The sequence below is a fragment of the Dreissena polymorpha genome, chromosome 11 (genome assembly GCF_020536995.1).
Source record: "Dreissena polymorpha isolate Duluth1 chromosome 11, UMN_Dpol_1.0, whole genome shotgun sequence".
Taxonomy (NCBI): domain Eukaryota; kingdom Metazoa; phylum Mollusca; class Bivalvia; order Myida; family Dreissenidae; genus Dreissena; species Dreissena polymorpha.
In genome coordinates this window covers 18,026,402-18,035,034 of record NC_068365.1, presented here as the reverse complement: position 1 = coordinate 18,035,034, position 8,633 = coordinate 18,026,402, and positions in this window count along the sequence as shown.

Genomic DNA, 8,633 nt, shown 5'->3' with positions numbered 1-8,633 from the left:
TAACCATGCATTTTTCAAGTGCACAATTGTTACTGGTTATTTAATTATACTCTAATCGAATAATATTGCAGATTGACTTTGGCCTTCACGATATATATTTGACCGTGAAGTTGGGCTATGAATGTCTCGCCTTCTTAGAAGTCTTAATTATTTTCATCAACTGAATGCGTGTGTATGAGATACTACACACGCTTATTTCGACAAAAACGTACTGCTTTTCAACCTAAAAGTATTTGAAGCAAGGACGATTGTCATATGATTCTTGTGCGCTTGAAATTGTTAAACACTAATGGTAAATATATGTGCATAGCTATTTTAATCATATAAACGACAATGAGACGGCTGTATAGCGTCTGTTTGTTTGTCAAAGAATGCTACTCTGAACGTTTGTCTTAAACATTTAGACTAGATAGAAAGCGGACGGTTTTCGGATCAAACCATCGGACCGTAACAGCAACAATCAGGCACTTGAGAGTGTTTTCTTACAAATGCATACGTATGTGACCTGTAATTCGTTGGTCTGAACTTACATACATATCCAGGAACAAAGTGATTATGTACACCAGATCGAAGTTTATGGAATGAATCAGTAAGACATGTTCGTTATTTGTTTGCGATGCATTCAATTTATTGAACATTGTATGATCTAATGAAGGAGGGATAATAATTATAGTAGTAATACTAATGTTAATTATATTGATAATAATTATAAATAAATTATATTATTATTATAATTATTATTATTATTATTATTATTATTATTATTATTATTATCATCAGTATTTCATTATATGTGTTATACCTCTGCTTTCTAGCCAATCGAACGCACCATCAAGATTCATTTTACTGACATCAATTTTGTCATTCCTTTTATCCATTGTCTGCGAATTTACACTTCAAGACGTCTTAATTAAGATTCAGATAATGGCGTATCTGGTCACTCTTTAAATAATCCAAACGTATATAAGTATTAAAGGGCGTTTGTGGTATTACCTATGTTATGAGCACAGGCGTACACATTGAGTTAATGAACACAAAGGTGTCATTCGATATAGAAGTGTGGCCCTGAATTTTGACTGTTGATTCATGCAGTTATGGCCTCTAGTTCACAATGCTGACACAATTATAAGTTTTTCAAAAAGCACAATACAGTGACAGTGTTTTCCATGTTAAGCATCATTTGGCAAACGGCAAATCCGAACCCGAAAATAAATCCCAAAAATATTGAACGATGTCTTAAATCAAAATCACTTTCTTGATTTGAAAATGTGCTATTTTCTGCGGCTGTTGCGTTATTTTGTAAAAGAAGAAGATGTTTTTTAATTGTTGTTGCACAACGGAAACAAAGTGCACTGTTCGTAAAAAAAACAATTCATTCATCAACGGTATTGGAATTTATTAATCTATAAAGGTCAGTGTCAGATAAGAATTTGAGACGTAAACTTATAAACGCAGTAAAATGCATACATCCCCGGCTCTAGTGTTAACATGAATATTATATATTAATATTATGAATGTAATATATGTACTTACATACATGAATAACTCATTATATATATCAGCGGAACGATGTTTCCTGTGGCTGCGGGATTTTAAAAGACAATGATGCGATTGTGCATTCGCACTGATGAATCTTAAACTTATATCTCAATACACATCTGAAGAAGACATAAAGTTGAAAGCGCTTGGGTATAAACTACTTATTTACACTGTATAACCGTATTTCAGATTTGTATCTTCAATTTTGTTTGCAACTGATTATTAACTGCTTTCACGTTATCAAACAGTGGAGATGGCCAAAGTCTATTCGCCATGGTAGATAATTATCTGTGTGCTGAGCTGAATACAATCAGAGCATGAGGTACTGTCAAGTCAGTTATCAAGTTACGAATAATATAGAATACCAACTTTCAACTGCAGATAAATTTATTGACTCGTGCAATCCCGTGTCATCTCTGTACGCAAAACGGATGGTTAATTATTAAGATATACATAATCATCAGAAAACCAAAACAGAAAGTAATATTGCAACGAAAGCGAGACTTACCTATCATTAGCCAATGCACTTAAGCCGTAATCAACCAGCAACTTCAAATTCACCAAGGTTATGTTGATATCATGTATAGACATGTAAGTTGCAGCTTGTTTCAAAAGGATACGTGTACCTAAGTCTATGAGTTTTCTTTTATGATTCGTCTTTTTTTATTTGTAGCATAACTCAATTTTAAATAACCAGTCTAACTTACGGATAATTTAAGTCACAAAACAAAATACGCCATAACTACCTGAATAATAGTAAACTAACCAAACAAAAAAGCCTACCTTTACATATTGCAGCTCACACACTCACATTACAAAATGTTTTATCGCTAACAAGCTGTACAGTTGTCATCAATGCCCTCGCTCCGCACAATCACATATCGGTATGTGTATAACCACAGTTTGGTTCCCAGCGCACTGTGATCTGATAGTATTTATAGCATAAACTGATAATAGAGGACGAATAAACGATAATAGACGCTTCAAAACATCAACTGGGGAAACGTTCAGGAATATAAAATGTCATGATAAATCTTAAACTTAATTGAATAGTTTATGGAAAATGAGTCTTCACGTAAATGTTGCACTACGTAGAAATGTTAATGTTCTACTTCTCACATATTGTATGATTATAGACGGCCCACTTGGTTTACGTATCTATTCAAGCTGTATCTGTTGAAGTTATTGACATGTTTGGGTCTGTTAAATTAAAATGTTGAACGTGTACAATATATATGCGAAGCGATTTGTTTGCCTTGTTAAATACTATTATTTTTAATAGACAGATCTTCATCTCACAAGTCTTAGTTTCGTTAGAAAGATTGTTTCAAAAATATTTTATTTAGAGAGCAAATGTCAAATAACTAATTCGATACTTCTCTTTTAATTTTGTTTTGAAGTATTACAAGGTTGTGGTATGTTTAAAATTAGTTTTACAAACGTTTCACCTGTAGACCTTATCGGCCGTCCATTCGAGATGCCCCCCACCCCTTCCACTTCACACAGGATGACTTCATTGGATGTTTGTTGTTAATGAACCATATTTAAAGACTATTTTTCAGGATATCTACACAATATGTGTTGGTTATTTTATCGGTAATATAAGTCTTAGAAGGAAACACAACCTATCCGCTATCCTATAAAGGTCAAAACTTGTGGAAGGGGTGAGACAGAAACTTAAAATAATTATCACATATTTTATATGTTGTACATCATGGTTACTAATGCTTAATAATACATCTCCACTTGGGTTGTTGCCAGCATTTTAAAAATCTAATGTTGAACTAGTTTTCGAGAAGAAACAATATTATGCAAAAGGTGTTTATATCACGTGACCGTAAGTGGTTATATTTCAATATTTTATGCTTTGATATGTATTTGAAGGGACTCTGTGCGTTCTTAATTAAAAATGATTGCATGTTACCTTTTCTATGGACATTTCTTACCGAAATTTCTATATACATATTTTTTTTTTTTTGGGGGGGAGGGGGGGGTCATTCAAAGTTAAGCTGTCATTACACTATATAAATACGCTTAATAAAACTGTTACTTATATATTGTCAGCAAAGACTGGTTTATTATAATTGCACAATTATAGATCATAGTTTATAATTACACTACACACACAACAGTTAATCATTTGCCATTTTTCTCAAGTACGATAACATGACATCAAGAGAGCGCTTTGAGGATCATTCTAATCTTTACTGTGGTTACTAATGGGGAAAGGATAAAGTATATCAACCAGTTAAATCTCAAGGTCAAACCCTTACGGGCTTGTAACATAATATTCAATTAGAACTGAACAATCATGTTAGCACAAATAAATTGAAATGAATTACAAAATTAATAAAATAACATCAAAATATTTGACACGGTAAACCTAAATAATAAGATATAGTATTATATTGTTCTGCATGGTATAGAAATATTGAAAATTGCCTCGCCCTCTATCGACCATGCTGTTCAATTGTTCATTTTCGGACTTTTGTTATAAAAAAATGTTCTGAGCAAGTTTCATGATGATGAGGCAACAACTCTGGCTGCTGGAGTTTTCACAAGGTTCAATCCCTTACAGGAAAAATGCCCAAATACCCTACCCTGGCCTAGCGTCAGTGAATTTTTAACGGACCGGAAACATTTGTTTAACCTCTATTGAAAACTGGGCAATACATGTGACTTCTTAAGTATTGAACATGTACATATTTAAACGTTTCATTAAAGGTGACGGACGAAGACCAACAAACAAAAGGTGTTTACAACAGCTCACTTTTTTTTGAATATATAAAAACAAAAAAACTGCCCGCTCCCTGCCGCTTTATTAACTGATTGGAACCATTTTCAAACACAGCTAATATATAATTGTTAAGAAAATGGGTTCACGTTTCATGAAAATTCTGATTTTTTTTTATCTAGAGTGTTACCAATGTTTGTTTTTATAGCCATATATACAAAACTGCCTTGTCGACTGGTTACTATTGCTTTCATCGGACCGAACTCATTTTAAAACTCAACCGACATATCTTTTTGTTTTAATTGTCAATCAACGCTTCATGATGATTTGACAAAAAAGGAGTTTGAGGTCTTAAAATGCTTTATCCTCAAGCTGAGCTAAGGACCTGTAGCCTACGTGAACCAATTTTAAAGAAGTCTTAAAAATCAATCGATGAAATATTATGATCAAGTTTCAAAACATGATTGTTATTATTTATATTATATGTGTACTAGTCTGCAATCTTAAAATAAATGTGTTGGAAAAATATAAATACTTTTTTTTTCACAAAATGTGTGGCAAAATAAAATAACTTTGGAATTAAACATTGTATTAAAAAAAAGGTTGAATTTTATAAAATTGTATGTTTCACAAGGCAACTTTAATATGTGTCATTAAGATACTATACGAATAAGTTTAAACAGTCTTATCCATATTTATGTTGAGGAAAATTTGTTTTAAGCCTTTAGTATCAGCTACCTTTGTTCACCCCCAATAATTAAGTGTATAAAATACCAATTAGTCGTCTGTGAGACATTTTATAGGTGTATTTTGTCGACATAATGCGTTATATAAACGTATTAGTAGTACACCAGGTATTTGCAAATGGATTTCGATCAAGTGCGTCCAACTTTGATGCATTGTCGTTTAAACAATTTAAATTTGGTTTAAGCTGTGGATATAAGTAAAAGAATGTCGAGATAAAAAGTAAAGTAGTGTACTGACACAACCTATGGTTATCTTGGCCATTGCTAAGAAACGTTGATCGTCAAAACTATAATTTTAATCATAAAACTATCGCAGAAAAAATAGCCTCTAAATTGTGTTCTGGGCCGTTGTCATATTCGAAATTTTATTGTGCCCCCTATAAATGTACGCCTTAATGTGTCGGCTATTTAAGACGGATACGTTTTTTAATTTAAAACAGTTTATTCCCAACAATCTCTAAACATGGTTGATATAATTATCTTTTAGCCTTTAATTTCAAAAGCTCGTGTTTTCATGTTTGATAATTGTCATTCTTGACCGTCCATTCTCCTAATTAGCATATCTTGTGTTGTATCTTACACTCATAAGGTTTTTTGCATTGCTTAGGGATGTCTAATAACTTTTCTTGAATATCGTATCACGCTTTGATGAAATTTATTAAAGTTATTGTATTTAAATACAGTTTGGTTATGATGTTTGTTTCCAGTATTGCTTATTCAGACTTATTCAGTGTGTCGTAGAAAGTGTCGGAGTGTTGAAACGATCCATATCATGACCAATGCCCTGCACAACTTGAGTTATTCAGATAAATCTGTTAGATATTCAATGTGAACTTCTGCTAGAATCTGGCTACTGTAAATAATCATTCGCGTTATTAGTTAAAACCTTAGCATAATCATTGTTCAACAATTCGCTTAAAACAGTTATCATTGCGAAACATGAGTATGCAAACTGTCCAATTGAAAGCGCACACGTATCAAAAGTCGTATAACTTAAGGAGAAAAGTGGTTGGTTTTGAAAAACACTCGACAATTGAGCTCCTTTGTAACTATAAGTGAATTAAATAACAATAATGTAGGTAAATTCCCTTCTTTTTCATTTATTATTCATACAGATAGTTAATTTATTTTTTGCACACTGTCTTTTAAGCATATACATGTATATACCCTAAACACTTGCCCGAGATAATTTCTAGTAACATCATTCTGTATTTCTCTTCTGGAGATTAACTGATGCTCATATCCGGTTTCAACCACAACGTCCATTAACCCTGTTTGCCCAGTGTATTCTATTAAATAAACGTAATACGTGTTTGTTAAAATTAATATTATATACAATCAATCTCTAAAAGAATGTAATTTGTTTTAAATCCTTATTATTTCAACTAAAATATAATTGACTTACTTTACTTGAAATATATGCGTTTAAACAAATTAAATTGATTATATTTTGAAAAGGGATTTTCCACAGAATCCCTTTTAAAATGGCCATTTTCAAAGAAATTTCTTTAGAATAAACCCAAATTTTTCTCAGTTTTTATAAGAAAAAACAAAACATGTTACGCTGGCAGTACAACCCTTCTTACATTCAGACAGGAAAATTGAACTGAAATGTTACACTGGCGGTACAAACTCCCAAAGGTTTATTATCACATCAAACCATAATTCAATATTATGCTGGCAGTACAACCTATCAAAATTTCATAATCACTTCCAGAGAAAATATAAACTAAAATGTTACGCTGGCGGTACAAACTCCCAAAGGTTCATTATAATATCATAATATAAATGATAAATGAACTTAAAAATGTTACACTGGCGGTTCAACCTTCCAAATGCCTTTATAAAATCAACAAATAATTCATTCTACTCAAGAATTAAACTTTAAATGTTACGCTGGCGGTACAAACTCTCCAATTTTATAATCACTTCAACAGAAAATTTTTACTGAAAACGTTTGCTTGCAGTCCAAACTCCCCAAGGTTCAGTATAACATCAACAAATAATTCAACTTAAATGTTACGCTGGCGGTACAAACACCCAAAGGTTCATTATAACATCACCAAATAAATAATTTCACTTAAAAAAAAGTTACGCTGGCGGTAGAAACTTCCAAAGGTTCATAACATCACCAAATGAATCATTCCACTTAAAATGTTACGCTGGCGGTACAAACTCACAAATTCATAATCACTTTGACAGAAAAATAAAACTAAAATGTTACGCCGGCGGTACAAACTCCAGGTTAATAATCACATAGACAGATTATTCTTTGAAAATGTTACGCTGGCGATACAAACTCACAAAGGTTCACAAAGGTTCATTATAACATCACCAAATAAATCATTCCACTTTAAATGTTACGCTGGCGGTACAAACTCACAAAATTTATAATCACTTTGACAGAAAAATAAAACAAAAATGTAACGCCGGCGGTACAAACTCCCCAAGGTTCATAATCACATAGACAGATAATTCTTTGAAAATGTTACGCTGGCGGTACAAACTCACAAAGGTTCATTATAACATCACCAAATAAATCATTCCACTTTAAATGTTACGCTGGCGGTACAAACTCACAAAATTCATAATCACTTTGACAGAAAAATAAAAATGTTACGCCGGCGGTACAAACTCCCCAAGGTTCATAATCACATAGACAGATAATTCTTTGAAAATGTTACGCTGGCGGTACAAACTCACAAAGATTCATTATAATATCACCAAATAAATCATTCCACTTTAAATGTTACGCTGGCTGTACAAACTCACAAAATTCATAAAAATCTGTCTATTTTAAAAATGGAATGTCCATGAATCCCAATTAAAAGGGGTTTTACAGGGTTTTTCTACTTAAAAAATCCATTTTTTTTATGATAATTTCGACATGCTAATTTTTTTTAACAAAAAAAAATATTACGTCAGCTTAACAAAATTCATTACATTTTAACTCAAAGTGAATCACTTGCATTCCTAATGATTTCTTATTTCCAGACCAAAACATAAAATGTTATGCCAGCGTAACAAAATTCCAAACATTTTAAATTGAAAGTAAATTGCTTGCATTTCAAATAATTACTTATTTACAGACCCAATCTTAAATGTTAAGCCGGCATAACAAAATAAGTAATATTTCCACAGAAAGTGCATTGCTCTCAAGTTTCCTGTCATTGCTTTTTACAGACCCAAATTCAAAATAATATGCCAGCTTAACAAAAATCCAAACATTTCAACTCATAAGTTAATCTCTTGTATTTCCAATAATTTCATATTCACAGACCCAAACCTAAATGCTATACAAGCGTAACAAGATTCATAACATTTCTACAGAAAGTGAATGGCTGATAAATGTCCAAACATTCCCTATTTACGGACAAAAATTTTAAAAAATGTTATGCCTGCGTGACAAAATTTAAAACATTTCAACTCATAAGCGAATCTCTTGCATTTCCAATAATTTCTTATTTACAGATCAAAATCAAATATTACGCCGGCATAACAAAATTCACAGTATTTCAACTCAAAATTGTATCTCATTAACAAATATATAATCATAATACACAAAAATAGTTGTTCTTGAAGTGTAAAGCTATAAACATATGGTTGTAGCTCAT